This window comes from Calliopsis andreniformis, chromosome 9 (assembly GCF_051401765.1).
Source record: "Calliopsis andreniformis isolate RMS-2024a chromosome 9, iyCalAndr_principal, whole genome shotgun sequence".
Lineage (NCBI taxonomy): Eukaryota > Metazoa > Arthropoda > Insecta > Hymenoptera > Andrenidae > Calliopsis > Calliopsis andreniformis.
Window position 1 is genome coordinate 15,720,370 of NC_135070.1, and position 20,667 is coordinate 15,741,036.

Genomic DNA, 20,667 nt, shown 5'->3' on the forward strand with positions numbered 1-20,667 from the left:
TTTAAACCACGGTGGTTTACAGTGTCGGGGCGCGCTGGCAAAGCGGCCGGATGGAAACCCCGGGCGTCAGGAAGGACGGGGTGTGCGAAGTCAATTAGCATAGGCACGAAGTTTGCGGCTCCAACGCGAAGCTGCCAGGTGACGGGGGTGGCTGGGGAAGAGCAAGGGTGCTCCCATCCCTGGCACAGAGAACGTTGGGATGAGAGGGAAGGGGGCGAAGGATGCTGAAGTGGATCAACTGTTGGGGAGGAGACTGTTGCAGGCCGCGGGCGTTTCACCGCGACGTCGATGACTTTATAAAATCATCGGCCAGAATCCGTGGATAATTCGTCTAAACTGTTTAATTCACGCCCAGGCTGAATTGAATTAATAGCGATTCGGCGTGAATGACGACTGGGTGAATGTGTAATTCGCGCGTTTTTCAAGCCTCGATGCTAGGGACGACTTCTCTGTATTTTTCTGAATCCGTTTTGGATAAATGTTCCCATAAACTGCGGCTGCTTTATTGAGCGTTTCGAATGGGAAATGAATGAATGTTTTGTCAGAAATTCGAGGTATTAACAGGGTGACTGGAGTGGAAATCAGTGGGGATCTAGTAACTGTGCAGTTTAATTTGGTATGACTTCGGAAGAATGTTGGAGCTAGATTAATTACGTTTTTTTAATATGTTAGTGTTAGTGAAAGGAAAAATTATTGAATTTATTTTCCTACTGTTATTCGTTCTAAATATGGTGAAAAAGTATGCTATAGTTCATTTCCATCACCGAATATTGCAACATTCAGCATCAACGACACGACAACAGAATTTTAGTTTTTTAAACCCAGAAAAAATTGGGAAAAAAGTGCGGCCATAAACCACCTTCCGGAAAAGATGAAAATTCCCGGTATTTCATGACAGGAGATTATAAAATATAAAAGGTTCGAACTGGTGCTGTTTTCGAATTTTCACGCCACGCATAAATATGCGTTATATGTCCTCGATACGATGCGTCCATATATACAAATTGACTTGATAGATAGAGTTGACTGGATGGAATATGAAATCGAAGCATAAATTACGTGAGTAAATAGGGAAGCGAAACAAATATCAATGGAAATATATCAGCTCATCTTTATAGGCTGTGAATGCCAGGCTGATACGGTTCGCGTGAACACGTCGTCGTTTCGTGTTTGCACGCGGCCATCAACGAGGTGTTAATTTTACCGCGAATTCGAGCTTCCTTGTAAATCACCATATGGTAAAAAAAAAACGGTGATACACCTACATAACCTTTTATAGCGCGGATGCTTAAAAAAAATAATTGACGAAATAAAATACTGTACTAAAACCTGAAGGCTCATCACGGATTTATAAAATATTACATACTGGAATACTTATAATTCGATTATTGTTACTTTCAGTAAAATATAAAACCGTTTAGTATTAAAATTCTACATATAATATCACAAATTTTCGTATATATTCTTTCCCTTATTAAATTCGAAACCAGAGGCATCGCTAATTCATTAGAGGCAGAACGTTATTCGCGAACCGACCAGAGATTTCCGCAGAGTGAACTCAGCGCTGAAATATCTAGCAGCCATTTTACGAAGATTTACGTCCATTTCCGGCACCGTGTAAACACATTTCTGCACTTACAGCGTAAAGATGACGTTTACGCGAGATGCAGTTTCACCGGAAACAAGGCGAGGATGAAACCTCAACTCGCGGAGCATCGCCGTATGTTATGTTTCAACACCTTCTTGCGTAAATACTTCCGTTGAAACTAAACATCTGCGCATTAATATGCCGCATGAATTTGCGAAAATCTCGGACGCCGAAAGATGTAAAATACATGTACAGGGGCGAATTACTCACCATGAAATACAGTTTTAATGAGCAGCCTCGTGTTATTTAACTTTAGACGTTCCTTAAATGAATTACTATCGTATTACAGTGTGAATTTCAAACGTTTCATTATACACAACCTGCTGCCTCCTACGAATTATTTCTGCCGAATATTCTCAATATTAATGGCGAAATTAAAACAGGTATAAAGAAACATACTAATATAAAATAAAATATTCAAACTTCAAGAACACATTAATAACTAATCACAATTTTTTTATGCTTCACACTCAACCCACCCACAATTTCCTACTTATTTCACCACCTGAAAAATTTCACAAAATCCTCCATCCACTTCCTTAATAAAAGCCTCAAGAATCGTCCAATCGCCCATTAAATTGCCCTCAAAATTCCCACACCTTCAGTAGACACACATGAGATCAGTGAACCTCCATTGGAACAGCGCGCGACAGAGACATCGACAACCACTGAGAAAAGGACAATGCTGACAGACGCAAACAGACAAACGCAAACCGTTTGATGCGCGCGAGAAATGGCCAACGTCTTCCTGGTCTCTGGGTCTCCAAGGAGGAAGGAACGTAAAACTCTGAAAGGAGCCGGCAGACGTGGAATACGAGCGCGGAAGACGGGGTCAGAGGTCGCGGGAGGAGGGAAGGGCAACAGAAGGAAGATGGAAAAGAAGGGTATCAGCCAGCGGGGGGTGGGTGGGGGGACGGTTGGAGGGCAAGGGGTCGGGAATGAAGGTGGAGGAGAAGCACGATGAAGGTTTTACTGCCGCGGTTATGCCCGCCAGTTTGCGCAATTTCGGTGTATCTGAATTGGTGGAAGAGTCGTATCTAAACGAGGTCGGATGAATCTGCACCCTCCCACTCGGATTCTCTCCACGGGGCATGTCCCATAAAAACGTTGTAACGTCGGTTTCCAGCGTAAGGTTCCGCGGAAAGAAACGGAACGGAGGAATAAAGGAGACTGGCTGAAGGATACTCTATCATGGCGCAGAATGTACACTGTAACCTTCCTCTCTTCTTAATCTTCTCTTCGCGGCAATATCGCCTCATCGCGAGCGAGCGTTTTTCACGGCCTGGGATATTAGACGCGTCGGTCCCTGGATGAATGAGAATGGCTGAGCATCGACCGATGATAACTGCGACTTAATATCTCTGCTCGTGTGGGGAGCCTGGTCCATTCATGAGAAACGGGGTGTTGGGAAAATTTTCGTGACGAAAAGATTTCGAGACCTAGAGTAGACACTTATCTAGGGTTACATTTGGATGAGCTACCACCTTTTATGGTGTTACATAAGTTTTCGATCAATAATGACGCATACTAGTTTCAGAGTCTAGACGCTTGAGAATTTATTAAATTATGGAAGGGAACTTAATTGTGAGAAATGAGTGAAATCCCTTGAATATTTGAGCTTGAGGATTTGAATGCAATGAAAATGGAATAAATCAAACAAGGTGGAAGAAATATCTCTTGGATACGATCATAAAATTTCGAAAATAATTTATATTTAAAACCGGCTCTAAGAGCATTATTCTGCTTTCTTTAGCATGAAGAAATATCTTCTCCTCAAGTAGGAAAATTCTTGCCGAGTGCGCGAAAACTTAATGGCACTCGACTCCTCTTTTCTCACACACTTTTCCTCTTGCTCGTAAGATCCTCATTCACATCGTAATCCTCGAAAGTACAGAACTTCCGTTGGGAAGGAGTGACGGTAGGAATGACCGTTGAAATTATGGTCGTTAACACATTTTCGCTTTGAATAAAGCACTCTAGACGAGCTGCGTTCAAAGAGGGAGCAGAAGAGGTCATAGATAGAAGAGTATGAACTATAATGCTTGGAATAATTAGAGAATAACCTATTTCAATGGTTTTAACATTTATTAGATCATTTAAAATAATATGAAGGCACCAAAATATAATACAAGAAAAATATTTACGTTCAGAAAAAATATATTTAAGAAAAATATGAGTGGAACATATTCAATTTTTCAAATATCAAACAACAGAGAATTATCAACTTTTGTCAAGACCAGAATTTATTAAAAAATACCAAGAGCTTAAAAGTACTGAATTCTTCACTTAAAACTGTACAAAGCTTACAGTGCCAATTACCTTTGCATTAAAGGTCTCAGAAAAATTTGATAATTAATGCAGCACCATAAAAAGTGGTTCTAATAATTTGTATAAAAATGGCCGCGATTGCAGACAGGCAGAAGCTGATCACTCTCCAGCAAGAAAGCCAGAGGCGAAACGAAAGAAGCCATCCTGAGCGCAGGATTAAAGCTCTCGTGAACGAGGCTTCCCCTTTTATTACCTTCTTCAAGAGTCGCAGCTCGCCACTTTCCGACCGTGCTGCTCTATAGGGTGTCAAGATACTCTCGACACACCGATTCGAGCAAGATTTCGGCGAGCCTCGACGTGGAAAAATCGTCACCGAGTTTCCCGTACTCCAATCGCACGTTCGAATCGTCGGCGTTTGTCTTCGACGTCAGAAATTTCGAAGGCGTGCGAAACGTTTATGAAGTTCCTGGGCAATTTCAAAGTTTGATAAGTTTGCACGTACGAGAGGAGCTCGGGGGTAGCTCGGAGGGAACGATTCGCGAACTTCTTCGCGGCTGTCTCGCTCAAACGCGTTCAGGCTTTATTTTATTTATTGTTAATCTCGTTTAGCGGCTTCTATGGCACTTGCTCAAGCACTTCAATACGTCGTGTGCATAGAGTGTATGGTTCAATGAAGACACTAGTTACTTTGTACGCGATGTACACTGTGAACATAGGAAACTCTGTTGGGACTTAGCGCTTTGAGACATGAAATTTGCAAATTGCGTGTATTCTGCTCCTCGTTTAATCATAGTTCATAGTTTCAAGCAGATACTGTATTCCCTCGATATATAGTTGTTGATATATTGACTATACCTTGAAATTATTTAGAAGAAATTGGTTTTACTCTTCTTTGATGAAAGCGAAGAGGACTAACACTGCATAAATTGTTCTCTAAAACCTGTCCGTTTTGTGATCCTACCGAACCTCTAACGTGGGATCACTGTAATATCTCATTGACTTCTGCAACTATGACTGACCAGAACAAAAATTTCCAGGAGTTGACAAAGCAACCAAATTTTGCAAATCTAAAGAAGTTCCTAATTAACTCAAGAAATTGAATTTAACCTGCTACTTGGATTTCAACAAAAACTTTGATGTCTGAATTCCTAAGTAACAAATATAGGGTCAAAGACCTAAAGATATAAACTCGCACTAACTACGCATTTCTCGAAACCGCCAACACTCCAGAAGACAGTATCGCAGACTAAGCTTGAAGAAGGCCTAACGGACCCTCAAGCTCGTCTAACTCGGCCAGAGAGTCGTTACGCGTGATTTCGATCGTGTCGCTCGAATCCGCCTTCGCACAGCCGCTTTCACGGTAATTGCCGCTCGGGAACAAGCACGATAGAAACGGCGGGAAACGCTTCTGTGTTCTTTTTCGCGAACGGAGGGAGGAAACAAGGCTCTGTGGGCAATTTGAATCGTCCGTCTTGTTAGCGCCGATAGACAGAAAGAGGAATGGCTGTTCCTGGATCCGTGTTTACCGCGCGAAAGGAGGTGGACGGGGGGTCCGTTCGCTTAAGAAGCAGTAAAAATGACACAAAGGAGAGGAGCCCTCGACAAGAGACGAGGAAAGGAGGGAAAGGAACACGGGACGCGGCGGCTCTATGGAAAAAGGGGAAGAAAAAAAAATGTAAAGGGTAGGTTGAGCCGCGTGAAATTGAAGTGGATTGGTGACAAGTGGCTGCTAACGACGTGTACACAACCGATAGACGTGGCCGCATAGAAAATGAGACCGGATACCCTGGGGTGAGCACGTGGCCATCCTGACGATTCGTTGTTTCCGTGCTGAAACTGCGAACACGGCCATCGATATTCCGTTTAATCTTGGCTTCGGCGAGTAATGGCGACAGTTGAATTACTCTTCCTGCCTCGCCTGTCGTTCCCCCCGCGTTAAATACTGCTACCGTGCCCGTGGGCTTTTAAATAACGACGATGCTAACGATAACGTTATCGATATTCACGCAGTGGACGCCGTTGCTCCGTGTTAACAGACGTTTAGCCGTGGTGGTCATTAGCTGGGGGACTGTTGCACCACCTGTTTTGTGTCAAAGTGCAACGCTGACGGAGAATTATGGGGACGGGCATAGAATTATGGAGGAAATATTATTGCAAGTAATTGCAATTTGAACACACTGGATGCAAGCTTGCTTCGAATTTTGAAGAGATTCTGAAGAAACAGCAATATTTGAAGTAAGCAAGCTAGTTTTCAGTTTTCTTCTGAATATTAGTCTCTCAACATAGGTCTCCCTGCATATAGCTCTTTAGTGTTAAGATGCAGACGTCCAGATAAAGATTCATCTATCATTGGAACACCTCTGGCCCATTCACGTTAAATTTAAGCTTCTTACATAAATCTCGAGCATCGAACCATCGAGATTTCTATCCAACAACATTCTCAGTACCTATGAATAGCCACCACCGACGCAATACTGAATTCGATGTAAAAAACGCAATAGCAACGCAAAAGAGGTTGCTCCAATTCCTGCGATCAACCTTGTTCAATGCAAATATTTGTGCATCGATTATCCTCCTCTTTTCCCTGTTTTCATGGAATTCAATTTGCCTCGTTCCCTTCCGAGTATTTGCCCGCATAAGTCTGAAACACCGACTGGCGTCGTACTGTCGGATAAAGCAATCTCCTCCGCGACGTGTCACTTTTAAGGGACACTTACGGGTCCGTGACAAACTTTACCTTTGCTCTCTCCTTCGCTTTCCTCTGGTTCCCTCTGTTGCGAAAAACCGTTGGTCCCGAGTCTAGTGTCTGGCAGCTGGTTAGGAAGAGCCGTCAGGCACAAAAGGAGACAGCGAAAGAGACGAATGAAACGCAACTTTGAACTGTCCAGGCTATCCAAACCGAGGTAATCCTTTCATCGTGCAAGAAAAAACAGACTGCCTGCGAAAATCTGAGCGGCGTTCTCTTTTGCGTTCTCAAAATATAATTCTATGAAATGTGGTTATTTTAGGTTGATGGTTATTTTAAAATGAAAAATTGAAAAAAAATTTGAAAAAAATTTCATCTACATAACAGAATTTTTTTTTAGGGTGGATACTTCTATTAGAGAGAAAATGGAGTAACGGATATCACATTCGTAGTTTCTACAAAGGGTGCCCAATATTTGTTACTGACAATGAGAAATCATAACACAGAATACGTAGGTACCTCGTTTCGCAAGTAATCTCCTCTTTTTTAGACCTGAGCTGCAACAGAGCACAGTTCTAGCGTGTCATCATTAAGAACAAATTATCCTTACTTATCCCATAGTTAAAAAAGATCCTTGTCAAGCAATCCATCACTTCAAATGGTGATTACACTTAATCCAGACCTAACTCAGACCTGGTTTGAAGTCTAGTGTCAAGAACGTGACTAAAAAGAGCAGCAGACACAAAAAGAGGGAGCGAGAAGAATAAACATTGAACTAGCCACACTGTTTAAACTGAGTTAAAACCTTCATCGAAAAAAAGTGAAAAATTCAGTTGAAGTTATTTCACGGATTTTTGAAATACATTTTTGGACGGTGTTTAGTAAAAAGTTTTTGTGGGATTGGATAAACGATGTTTTACGTGTTCGCGTGATATCGATGCTGATTTTTGCAGTTGAAAAATAGAGGAAACGCTGGCAAAGCGATGAAAGAGGATATCGAAACCGAGAAACGCGTAAATGAACGAAAATTTACAGAGAGGGAATCTTTGTAGTAAATTTCCCGGTCGGTGGAAGAGTAAATAAAAGGAATATCGATTCAGCTGGTGTAATAAATAGGCGGGATTGGTGCACGTGTGCGGCTGGATAAAAGCAATGAAAATTGAATGAGTATTTAGATTTTACAAGAGGGTGGAAGCTGGTATAGATTTACCGAGGAATTATGCATAATTTGATAAACATTAAATTGAATAATTATAGGAAATAGTAGATAATTGATCATATTCAAACAATTTCATTTTAATTGGAGCGGCCTGATACGATATTCGTTCGATAAGCACCAGTATCGTGTTTAGATATTTATGGTCGAGGAAAACTTCTTTACGAATATGGTATCAAGAATTTTAAATGCAGATGAACGGACGCCATACTCGGCGTATGTTGACTATGATCATATATGTACACATCGACAGACACATGAAATGAATATAAAATATTGATAACAATTCTGGAATGTGAGAAATACAGAATTTTTTTACAATAATCTATTCACAAAATCACACTTCACGTACCTTTGAAAAATCTATAAATAATAACTCTAAAAGCTGGAAAACTAAAACATTGTAATACTTCTGTGCACTAAATTATTCTTTATAATGGTATCAGGATGACCCTACTATAGGTATCTACTACTTCCATTAGAATCTGTATACCAAGTCAACTAAAGGTTAATTCATACGATCATGACTCATATTACCAAGAATTTCTAACGCGCAAGTTTCTAGAAAAAGAGTGTTTTATAAAACATACAAAGGAATGAACGAAAACCACTTACATTTGAAATTGAAATCATTGTACTCATTCTGAGGAAATTTCAGTGGAAATAGACGTTATTCTCAGACAATTTCAGAGTAAAAGTGCTCTAAACTGTTAACAGCCTTTCACGTGACGACTGCAGAACCATAACTCAGCAATAACAGTGATCCATCGTTGAGTGGTTCGACGAAAGGTTATAGTCTTTCGAGTGAAGGTGTGATCTTCGTGACTAACGTTCTGTCTATCGACACTGTTAATTCGTCATTTCTCGCACGTCGAGTGATTCACGGGACAGTAACTGAATAACGAGGAACTGGTCGTCATCACGATACAGGCTGGCTATTATGTGACTCCGCTCAGTCGTTCTCGTTTCAACGATCACAACGATTCGTTGTTCGACTGCTAGCGAGAATTCGCTCAAGGTTCCAGGCGTTCAGTGTCGATTGCACAATTATGCGAAATATCAGAGAGGAACGAATCACGATCGGTAATGATTGGGACAGAGGTCATTGGATTGAGAACATTCTTCTCGACGAGAAATTGAAACAAATGATACCAGGCTGATTACTGTGATCTTTTATTCTTTGACAGTGAAAGAACATTGGGTGGAACCTATACTTCAGGTTGAAGAATTTCTAGACTGAATTTCACATTTTTCGAGTCAGCTAAGTTTCTCTAATACAGGAAACAAAAGAATCTTCTACGGACTAACACTGTGAATAGAAGACTATTTCGTCATAAACATGTTCCTGGCAGTAACAGAGTTGATGAAACACCCTATACACGCAACGCCATTTTCACGGTTCTGTTGGTCTCCTTGCGTAATACGCTAGTGATTCACGAGTGTTTGCTGCCGCGCAAAACTGAGGTCAACAGAAGCGCAGCTGAACACCAAGTCGCGAATAACTCAAGCACCGTATCCTGATATATTTTTAAAGGCGAATTTGCATTTATATGATTCACTACTGCTCCGTATTCACTCGCAGTGTTTTTTACGCATATCTAAAACAGCCGTGAAATATCATTGATTCGTCTCGCCGTATTCAAAATTCAAAGTAGTGCTACCGATGACTTCAAAATGAGGATCGGAAGAAAATACTTGGTAACGTTCCGAAACGAACCAGAATCGTGCTAGGAACATGACGAAAGGTATGTGAAAAGAAGTGAATAGGCTAAAATTGCTTTCATGGAATCGCGGTACAATAAGGCGAACTTTGTAAATTAAAAACACAATTGGTGGCGTGATGAGACGAACCGCATGGTTGCGTGAATAAGCTCATATAATGGCCTAAAAATTCCCATGGAATAAATATTGTGTGATTACAAAGAGAAACATTGTGGAATGTAATTTCAGTGAATGTTAAAGCGAGTTACAATGCTTTCAAAGATGGCTGAGCAATATTAAAAAATAATTGAATAAGCTATAACTCTCTTACACATTTTTTACGTGTTTCATTACGAAAACGAGTAAAAATAGTTTCAAATAAAATCCTACACTGGAAACGCTCCTCCCACTTCGTGCAACCGTTTCTCAAACCAAGCCCTAGACACTGTAGCTATTTTAAAATCTGACTGGTCAATTATAGTCAACGTCGAGTCCTCTAGAAAAAACCATTTCGAAGAATAAACATATTTATGGCCGACGGCAACAGCTCCCAGCGGCTGAAGTTAATAGCGCACAATGCTATTGGCAGTCGGCGAGGCGTGAAATTTAAACATGTCGGCTAATTGTTATTACATTGTACAATTATCTCGCGTGGCTTGGAAATCGTTCGATAGTTGAGTCTTAAACCCTGGCGTCATATGTCAGGTATGCGCCGAGGCCTTAGCACCCAGCAGACACGAGCACTCGTTATGTGGGCGCTTCCGGCAAGGGCATGGGGCCTGATGTAATTGCATTTGACTGTCATTAGTTAAAATAACCAACGCTGCTAACGCGTTGAAACGTACAGCGTCGACATGCGCGACGGATTCGTGTTGCTTGAGCGATTGCAAAATCGTGTTCCGTTTCTTCGCTTCAGAGGGAACATTCAAGTGAAATTTGTATTCTTTTTATATTTAGACGCTTTTTTTGTGAAATAATAATTAAAAAAGAGTCGGTATCAAACTTCAGGTACTTTTTTTTGGGAAAATAGAGACCTCATCGCACGAAAAATTATCTGTTTTTTAATCGTCAATAATACACAAGCCTGTATATGGCAGTTTTATTAAGCGATTGTTAGGTTTTTAAACGTCGCGCATCGTTTGGCAAATGACAAACATTTCAGTGGAAATTCTGCTTACTGACAGTAACATGTATACAGCTCGCTGGTGGATAAAAACGAGGATATCAAATGAAAACAGTTTTATTTGATGGCTAAAAATTATTTGCTGCAACATGGAGTACGAATCACATTTCTCTCTCTTTTATGACATTAATTAGATAGCAATGAGCTTAACCATTTTTTAATGTTTTTTCTTTCAATTTTATTTTTTGATCATTTACATTTATTTTAGAATTCTACTCAAATTTTTTTAAAGTAGTTACTACGAAATTTCACTTAGACATTCCCTCTGTGGAGAAGCGAAAATGATTAACCTTTATCAAACGAACGAACAAGAGGAGTTTCTGCTCAACGAATTGAAACTCAGAGGAAATTTCTCGGCCAATTTCCAAATGCATGTTGAGGCATGCCACCGATTAGATTAAACACCGATACAGTTAATCCGAAATGAAGCTTAACAGGTGTTAAATAGACCCCTTTTCAAGTGTTTAATGAAACGGCGGGCAACTAACTAGTTAAGCGCCTTAACTATTCTCGTTAGGTGACCACTTTGCTTAATCATTTCGGCGCGGCCGATTTCACCCGAGTTTTACCAAGTGAAACAAGACTTAAGGTATAGGCAGAGAATTAGCATCGGTTATGACGCTTCCTATAAGTGAGGATAACTTTCTGGAAAAATAATATTCTTCAACTTAATATCACTTACTCAAAAACTCGTGCCCAAGGAAGACCATATGGTAGCTGTTCCTCCTCCATTGCTGATTATTACTGAATCTGGAAGAATGAAAAATATTGTAAATCCTATAGAAGTATATTAATTCAATATTTTAGCCCTCTATACTTGTTAGAAATTCTTCAAACAAATCGACAATAATTTTAATTTCAAGTAAAACTATTTTTTATTATTTTCTCACACTAACGCTAAGTTTGTGTCATAACAGTCTCCGCTAGGAATAGAACTTGACTAATGTTATGCACAATTGTGTAAATAAGGCTGTCACTTATAGAAAAAGAATTTGATTTATGATGGTCTTGAACAATTAATTATACTCCAAAATGGAATAATTTTTCACAGTGCTGATTTTCGCAATTTATCCAATTATTTCACTTCAATTTAGTTCGGCCTACCATCTCCACTAATTTCTTACAAATCATCAATCAGTAGAAGATGCCTGGGAATCATGTACAAGTATGGAAGCAGCAAATGGAGAATAATAATTCAGTCAATCGATTGTGAGTTGCCGTCAGCGTTACGACAGTATGATCTAACGAAGCACAAGGTCGCCCCCATTATCGGTACAGCGAGTTTTTTTTTCTTGACGCTCGTAGAACACTATACTCGTGGGTGTGCTTTAAGTATCCGTAAATCGAGATCCAGAAGTTCTTGCTCCTCTCGCAGTCCGCCTCCGCCCAAGATATCGCGATACGAGATACTATTTTTTTTCTTCCTTCCTCCTCTCTTCGTGGCCCGAGTGGAATTACACGAGGCGCGTCTGCGGTGTCCTTGCAGACAACACCCACGTCGCGTTACGAACACTTGCACTCCTCCGCCGCTGCCTTCTATCTTTTTATTATCTTCTCCCTGCGCGACGCTCGCTTTAACGCGCAGTTTACCTTTTACCTGCAACATTTACCTACTGCAGCCAGTCAGCCTGAGCTGCAGACTAATTACGCCACGGTTCATCGTTACGCCAGTGATAATCGATTTCTCGCATCGTAATGCCTTTTTAAAATACTGGGGCGCCTTGATTCGTTTGGATCATTACAATATACCGAAAATTCAAAATTCAAAAATTTTGATTTTCGAATAGGGTATTTAAAAATTGGAATTTTTGAACGCCTAGGATATTTAAAAACTTGAATTTTCAAAAACCTACTGGAAAATTTAAAAATTTGAATTTTCAAACACCTACTGGAAAATTTAAAAATTTGAATTTTCAAACACCTACTGAAAAATTTGAAAATTTGAATTTTCAAACACCTACTGGAAAATTTGAAAATTTGAATTTTCAAACACCTACTGGAAAATTTGAAAATTTGAATTTTCAAATGGCCGGTGGAAAATTGAAAAATTTGAAAGTTCAAACATGTAAAACGGTTTTCGCGGTAAGGAAATAAGTGACAAGGACATTGTGCGTATCTCAAAAGGAAATTTCATTTTACCATTGTACATCCTATCAACAAACCGGATCAACCTTCCCCATACCTCCGAGCATTAACATTTCAATAGCCGTCTATTCTTAATAACAAAGCACGTTGTCGCAACAAGGGGCGTCACGACAGAGGACAAAAATTTCCATAAGACATTGTTAAACGCTTGGCCTGTTTTCTTACCTCCTGCTCGATCGGCGATTTTCGTTTGACGATGAAAAAAGAAATGCCCTTGTCTAGAACAGTCCCATTGGTACACGTGGCAACAGCAGAATCAGACTCGTCACCTGTTGGGGACAGGTGCGAGCCGGACGAAATGACGCTTGTACACCGACCGGGGACCGGAAGGAGCCGAGGTGTGTTTTATTGAGGAAACAGCGACGTGGAGGACGAGCAGGCCGAAATCCAAACAGCTGTTCGTTCTTGTCGCTTAATCAGGAAGTAGAGACAAGAAATACCGTTCCACTCGCTCATGCGACTGCACTCAGCACTCAGCACCGAGGAAAATGGTGTTTAAACGAGGGAATAAAATTTCGCCTGGTGGAATGGAAGCTAATGAATGTTTTCGAAGGTGGTTAAGATGGTCGGATAAGTTTGAAGTTCGCTGCCTCAGCGTCTGGCGACGATGACTATGTAAGGGCCTCCGCGATCATAGTTTTATGTAGTACATAAAGTTAAAGGGGCGGCTAGAACTACAATGGTACTTTTAACGGAGACGTTTTATTGGGTATCGATGGTAGCAAATGGACGACAATAAAAATTTTTATCTTGCTCTTGCTGACGGAGTTATTTTTATACGTCTCTGCTACAATAGAAGCGCTGTGCAATCGCTATGACAATTTTCGTTTATGTCGGTCACGATTTTCCATGAGAACTTTATCGCTCCAAATCTACCGTTCAGTAATTACAGCTCATGAATTTCTGGTTGAATTATTTTCAGGAAATAAACTGAGAGAAATTATCTATGTAAGGATCCATTGTATTTTCTGAAACTATAAAGACAGTACCTAAGTAAATCAAAATGTTCACTTAACAGTGGCTTCAAAAAGCAGTGATATTGATTACTAATTATATTTCAAATAGATTTTCGTAGTAGGTCCATAAAACCGTAGTTTTACGAGTAAATGCCTACCAAACATTGAAACGACGTTCTAGCTAGAGTTATGTAACGCCCATAAAGTGTTTGCATCGCGAAAAATTGGTTCCAATTTAGTTTCACTCAAAGACGAGTTAACGATCTCCGGGTTACACACCTTACATAGAAATTACCATCATTACACCGTAACCGGTCGTAATGGTCACTGACGATCGATCGCAGCGGGCACTGTGCAAAATTATTACATTATCCGCCGTTAAATCGCAATTAACCGGCCTCGGAGGTAACTCAATTAAACGTTTCCTCGAGTGACCACAATAAATATTAATTTACTCCGATGCGTATTTTTTCACGGTACCTCGTGCATCGCGCGTTCAAAACCTCGTTAGAATTTCAAGCATTCTGTCCGCCTTTTCCCTTCATTATTGCCGTTTCCTTCGAGCGAGGCAATTAAGCCCAATCAAATGGGAATTGTGCTTAAAGATTAACTTCCTTCGAATTCTCAAATTCCATGCAAATTGGTACAGTAATGGACTGTCTTTAACCATACTCAGCAATTCGATTTTGCCAATTAATTTACCACCTCAGAAAATACAATATGCTTACACTCCCACAGAAATTTACCTAAGATCGACAACTTTGAAATTTCTGAAAGTGATTCCTGAGATTCCACGAATTCAGCTTTCCATTAATCGCGCGTGGGACTTCGATGGAACGGGCGTTGAAAACAAGAGTCAGGAAGCATTGATTAAATCATCGAACCGGATATGGATATCGCCGAAGGTCCCTCGATGGAAAACGTTGCAACTGTTGGACGTTTCCTGGCCGGAACTAATGGCAAACAAAAGTAACGTCATGCGTTTCGCTGTTTTACATGGCACGGTTAGTTATGACACGTTTCACCTCTCCATTCTGCGTGTTACGCGCCTCGGGCGAGGAATCGACAGTTTGACGGATCGATGACCTGGCGTAACGTCGATCGACCTGATCACCCCGGCGTGCATAGATTCCCGTGACAGAATTGCGCGGAGGCGCAAAAGGGGCCATTATTTATGAGGACGTAAATCAGGATCGAGCAGCGATCTGCCAGATCGATCACCCGTCAACCGCCAACACCAAGGTCCCCCTTTGTCGAGGAAACACTGACGGGCCGCCCACGTATCACGCGGCTATCATCGTCGGGGGCCACGAAACGCGAGCCGAACTTGCACTCTGGTGCCCCTTTCGCTTCCTTATGCAACGACTCCGCGGGAACTTCCGTCAGGAGGATCGAAAGAAGAGATCGATCCAACGTCGCTGGATTTCCATTCTCGATCTCCGTTTCGTAACGGGTGCCTCGACCCTCGAATCGAGATTTATGTAGATTCACACGAGATTTACAGCGATTTACAGGCCCCTAGGAGCAGGGATGACATGTTTATTTCGCCGAGACTGCAGGGAATGTTTTGCCTCTTAAGTTACTTTGGGGAATACGATTTTGAGCAGTTGAAGGGGAGAGTGGATGAACTCTAGGTGTCTCTCATTTTTAGTAGATCTTCTTGCTGAAGGTTTTGAGATAGATATCGTGTGTTTGATACGAGAATGTGGAGAAACTGAGTGGGAGATCCAGTTCAGTGTAAAGAAATTTGTTAACCACCTACAACTCGAGATATGTAGGTAGTTAGTGACCTCGATTTTGAGTTACTAAGCGAGTGACTAGTATCGTACACTAAATTTCAATTTTCCAAATTTAGTTACTTCTACTGAACGTGGTTAATTGAATTACTCGATAAATCTGGGTAGTCGAGCTTTAACGAGGGTCAGCAGTGGGGGAGGGGCAATTCCTTAAGTAATAATTTCTTATAGTGTACATTGTAATTGATCGTGAGCATGAATCGCAACCGATTACGTTGCCATAAACGGCGGTAATCTCGTCGGGAAGCGTGTAAACCGTCGATCGTTAACCAGAGCATAATCCCTGTCGGACGTAGATGAAATGGAAACTGATCCGCGGTACGAATTTTTATGGGTGTTCCTTCACATCGACATACAGCGAAAAAAAATACGCGACTGTCACGTAAATAAAATATTTACGCTGCAGGTGGATTAACAATTCCATAAAACCTGAGTTGCGTGGATCGTCGAATTCAATCTTCCGTTTGTTTGTAATAAAAATTCCGCACTCGGTGTGGAATTTAAGTATCGAATTTACGACGCTTGCCAGTGTAAATTTCAACAGATATCTTTCACCTGGTGATTCTCATTTTGATCGGTGAAATGTGAATGTGTAGTCAAGCATATTTCTCTTGGGCTCAAACTTCATTCATGGAGATTGGATTAATGGATCGTAATTGTAACAGGTTGGGCGACTTCAGATACAGAGAAAAATAAAAGGAGAATATTTTGCAATTACGAGAGCTTCACTTAAACTTATTTAATTATTACTAACACGCAAATTTATAATTTTTATTACAGAGAAGATAGCCCGACCTCCCTTTAAAAACTCTAGAAACCATTCGCTTAATTTACGATCTCATTTGAATTTTTTACTGCATTATCGTTTATAGGAATTAACTTTCTGCACATCATAGAAATAAATCCACTAGAGGGAACTACACTCGACACCTAAAGCGTTGTAAATCTTTTAGAAATTGCTCCTTGAATAGCAAGGAATGGTCTCGGTTGAAGAAGCAAAGTTTGCAAACGCTCCTAGTTCGGCGTCTAAAGCAGTGCTTGAAATGAATAATTTCGCGATGGGAAGACGTTAATGAACAAATATCGCAGTTTAAATATTCAGGAAGCTGTTGGGTACCCGACAAATGCCAGACTGTTTTCCGGAGTAACGCGTGGAAATTTGAAATTTAAGTATTCTTAGTACGCTGATTCATGAGCATTGAATCCATGGAATTCGAGCACAAGCGGGCCTGTTTATTAGAGGAATGTTCCGGCTGCTTGTGTACGTTACTTAACACAAGGCTGTTTGGCACTTAAGTATAATTTACGAGGCTGGCCTCTCGTATGTACAGCATCTGGTGGACGGTTCAGTTCGGTTCGGTTGTTACAGAAAAAGCTGGGGTGAAAAATACGGAGAGAAATGTTATTATATTTCATTCGGTGAGTTGAAATCGGATTCTGTGCTAATGATTCAAGAGAATACATTCGAACACCAATTAACTAGAGGCTATGTGCGCAAGAACGCTGTTGAAATATGTAATTATACACAGTTTCCTACTAGGTATATAATTATTCTTATTCCTATCTTAATATGCAATTCATTAAGTTGGCTGAAAGATATCTATTACAGAATATTATTAGTAACTATTATTTATTAATTATTTCTTAGTAGGAATAAAATACTTGTGAAAATCAGCCGTAAAGACCTTTAAACTAACACGTGAAACTCGGTCATAATTTAGTTCTAAAATAATCAATAAAAATTATGTGCTTATTCAATTCAAAAATTTGAATTCAAAAATTTGAATTCAAAAATTGGAATTCAAATAAGGTAGAGACTGCAGTTACCTATTCTAGGACCCTAAAGTACATTAATGTGCTCTGGAACTTAAAATATTAGACTAGGGAAATATTTTTCTGATTTTTCAACGTATCTATAATGATTTCAACGCTGTTTAGCGTAAGTACAACCTTCACAGAGTGGATTAGATCGCTCTTCCTTTTTCGATCGACACGTTTGATCATTAATAATTTGACCTTCAGCACGTGCTTTATATTACTGTCACAAAGTTACGTGTTGCGTGTTGTTGATTAACTTATGCACGTGCGTAATATTTAACGAGTTTAGATAAGTTCGCCAATAAAGAACATTCTCTTATTCATATTACCTTACGTATGAATCGATAATGATCCCTGAATCACGCTGAAATTGAGTCACCTCTTGTTTCCAATCGCGCAAATGTACGTCGATGAATTCATCATTATTCAATACTAATAATAATAATTCATTTTAACTGTAAATATGTTATTACAGATAAAAGATAAATATTCTTATTTATCAAATAGCGTCTGGATAAAATTACAAATATTTACCGTTCCACGGCTAATCGTACAGTAAATGTTACCACAAACGAACAAACACGGAATCGTAATTGTTAGTTTCATCTTCTAGAGTTTCGTTTTGCTACATATTCGACGTAATTACGCGGAATCTAATTTCCTAGGAAACTCAACGCGTATGCGGTTTATTCGCGCGGGCGAACCAGTTTCATTTTATAAAACTGTTCCTTATTATCAGGAGGAAAGAGAAAGAGATACGGAAGCGATAAAAATTCCGATAGAATGTGGACAATCGGTGGCTATAGTTGCCAGCGAGATAAACCTCTTAATTAATGCAGTAATTAAGATTAAAAAATTTTAAGCCACCCGGTGAGCGTGTTTCGCGTATTCGATCGTGCTGCCTCAACGATCCTTTGTGTTGGAACGGTTCATTAATAACATAATACTCTTTTTAAACTTTTCCTTCCTTTTGTAAATACTTCATTTTAAATTTCAAACATTTTTTATAATTATTTGTTCCTGCATACCTGATAAAGAACTAATTTCATAATGATTTTATTCGACAAAAATATATTGGTAATACATTTTTTTGTCCTGAAGAAACTGAAGAAAAAAGTAACTTGGCTTTCGTTAGACTTCTTCCACAGTTTTACCTGAAACTAAAAGAATCATTAAACAAGCATCCAAAAGCGAAAGATTCCCTTGCGTCAAGTTATCGAAACTTCAATTCTCATTAAACAACAGCAGAGCTGAACCATCTCTCATCAAACAACAACCGCCGCGCGACACACTATTTCCGATAACAAAATTTCAATACAATGGGAAAATAACCATATCAATACGCAGGTTGGTGAATTTTCACACGATTCGTCGACGAGAGAACAATTTCCCCGCGTCTGTTGTTTCACAAACGTTCGCCGTTCCGCGAGCCCAACCGATGGAACTAAATGTAGCTCCGCAGCGATCTTTTTCATTACATCGAAGGTCACTCGAATACGTCGGCGTGTCTGGATTTATGCAGCGTTCTTAACGATTCGTCGTTAAAATTCAATTGGTCGCGAGCGGTCGAGGAGCGCGGCCACGATACGAAAAGAGAAGTCGAAGAAAGAAGGCGGAAGATACGCGGGACTGGCGCCATATTTTTTCCCCCGTACGAGCCGAGTCATACGCTTTCCGTTCGAGAGATCAATCTTCCTCGCCTTCGAACCGAAGAAAAACAAGGAAAAACGGTTCCACGTCTCGCGTGGGCGCGCAATTTTCCCTTGTTTGCGCTCGTAATTATTCTCGCAAATATCCGAACACGAACGCGCATCCCTGAGTCGTGACGCGGCCGAGAGGAGGGCGATTCTACGGAAATAAAAAGAAACAGAGACGTCGAACACAGCCTCTCCTCACGAGCACCGCGGAAGACGCAACACATTTGCATATAATTCATCTCGGATTCCCAACGAGCCCGACGAGTGGCAGTGTTTTTGAGTCGGGCTCGAGCTCAGGACAACCAGAAAATCAGTCGCTCTGTTGAAATCAATTTTTCGCGAGGCGGGAATATTAAGGAGCAAGCGGCGTGGTTTGGGGACCGTTCGGATCACGGCGGTGGAATTAAAGCGGCTGCTTTCGGAATACCACAGCGAAACCGGAAGTCAGTGGCGACGCGGAACGTGATGGAACAAAGAATAGGAAGCGAGGGAGAAGCGAGAAAGGAACTGAAACAACACAACGGGGAACGGATTTCGAGGATCTCGCTCTCCTTCTCTCTCTCTCTCTCTCTTTCTGTCTCTCTTCGCTCTCTTCTCTCTCTTTCTCTCTTCTTCTCTCTCTCGTGCTCCCCCCACGGCCCGACTGCTCGAGATGACGTCATAAAACTTATTTATATCCACGCGTGTTTCAGGCGTATAGCGGTGCCGTTATTCGGGGCGCACCTCGTTTCAGTTTGCGCGCGCGCGCGAGCTGATGCGGGCGGAAATACGTGAATACACACGCGTGTAAGTACTTACTTCTCCGTGCTTGCGGTTAAACACGCACCGCTCGCGCGCCAGAGCACATCCTACGCTCGAGGAGTGCGTCATGCCGCTGTTTGCGCTGTTCTGTTACGAAATCCTGGAAAATCTACGCGCCCACGCAGCCTGCTCTAGCGCGCTAGAATCGATCCCTCTCACGCGAAGCAGCGCTAGCTTCCGACGTAGAATGGGATCGATGAGATTCGAGCGGGGGACTTGGATGCGTAGATAGTACAATTTTATTTCATGTTAGTTGAGTGGATTTCGTAGTGTAACCTATTGCCCTGATTAACCTAGAATTTCAGTGCTCGTGAAATAGCTTGTAGTAATTGCAGGGAGAATTCAGGGTCAGTTGTCTTTGCAGCTGACCTATGACCCAAAGGACTATGCCTCTGCTCTGGAATAGTCTCTGCTGCTTAATTCGGAATGCTTAATCCCTTCTTCTGGATTCTAGGTTCTATAGTCTATATTCTCTTCTGCTTGTTCATCAGCCTTTTCTTATTGTCAATTTTTTCCTTATTATTATTCCCCACTTTCTTTTTAGTCTACATTTTTACTCCCTTCGGCTACTTTTTACCTGATTCTTGTTGTCTGTTTATGAAGTTCCTTAACTACTTAGAGTTCCACTGTTAGTTTCTTCTTTCTAATCCTTAGCTTATTCCCAGTCTCCAGTACCTTGTTTCAATAGTTGCCATATGTTAGGTATAATTACCGAACGAAAAAAAGTCTAGTTCTTAAGGCGATAAAAAAGT

The 20,667-nt window shown here is 40.8% G+C and overlaps 1 long non-coding RNA gene across 1 annotated transcript; it reads left to right on the forward strand.

Moving 5' to 3' along the window:
* Positions 1-15,443: 15,443 nt before the first annotated feature.
* On the forward strand, positions 15,444-16,965 carry LOC143183677 (uncharacterized). Its single transcript, XR_013002639.1, has 2 exons — positions 15,444-15,917; positions 16,006-16,965. It is a non-coding gene; the product is annotated as an uncharacterized LOC143183677 (long non-coding RNA).
* The last annotated feature ends 3,702 nt before the right edge of the window (positions 16,966-20,667 follow it).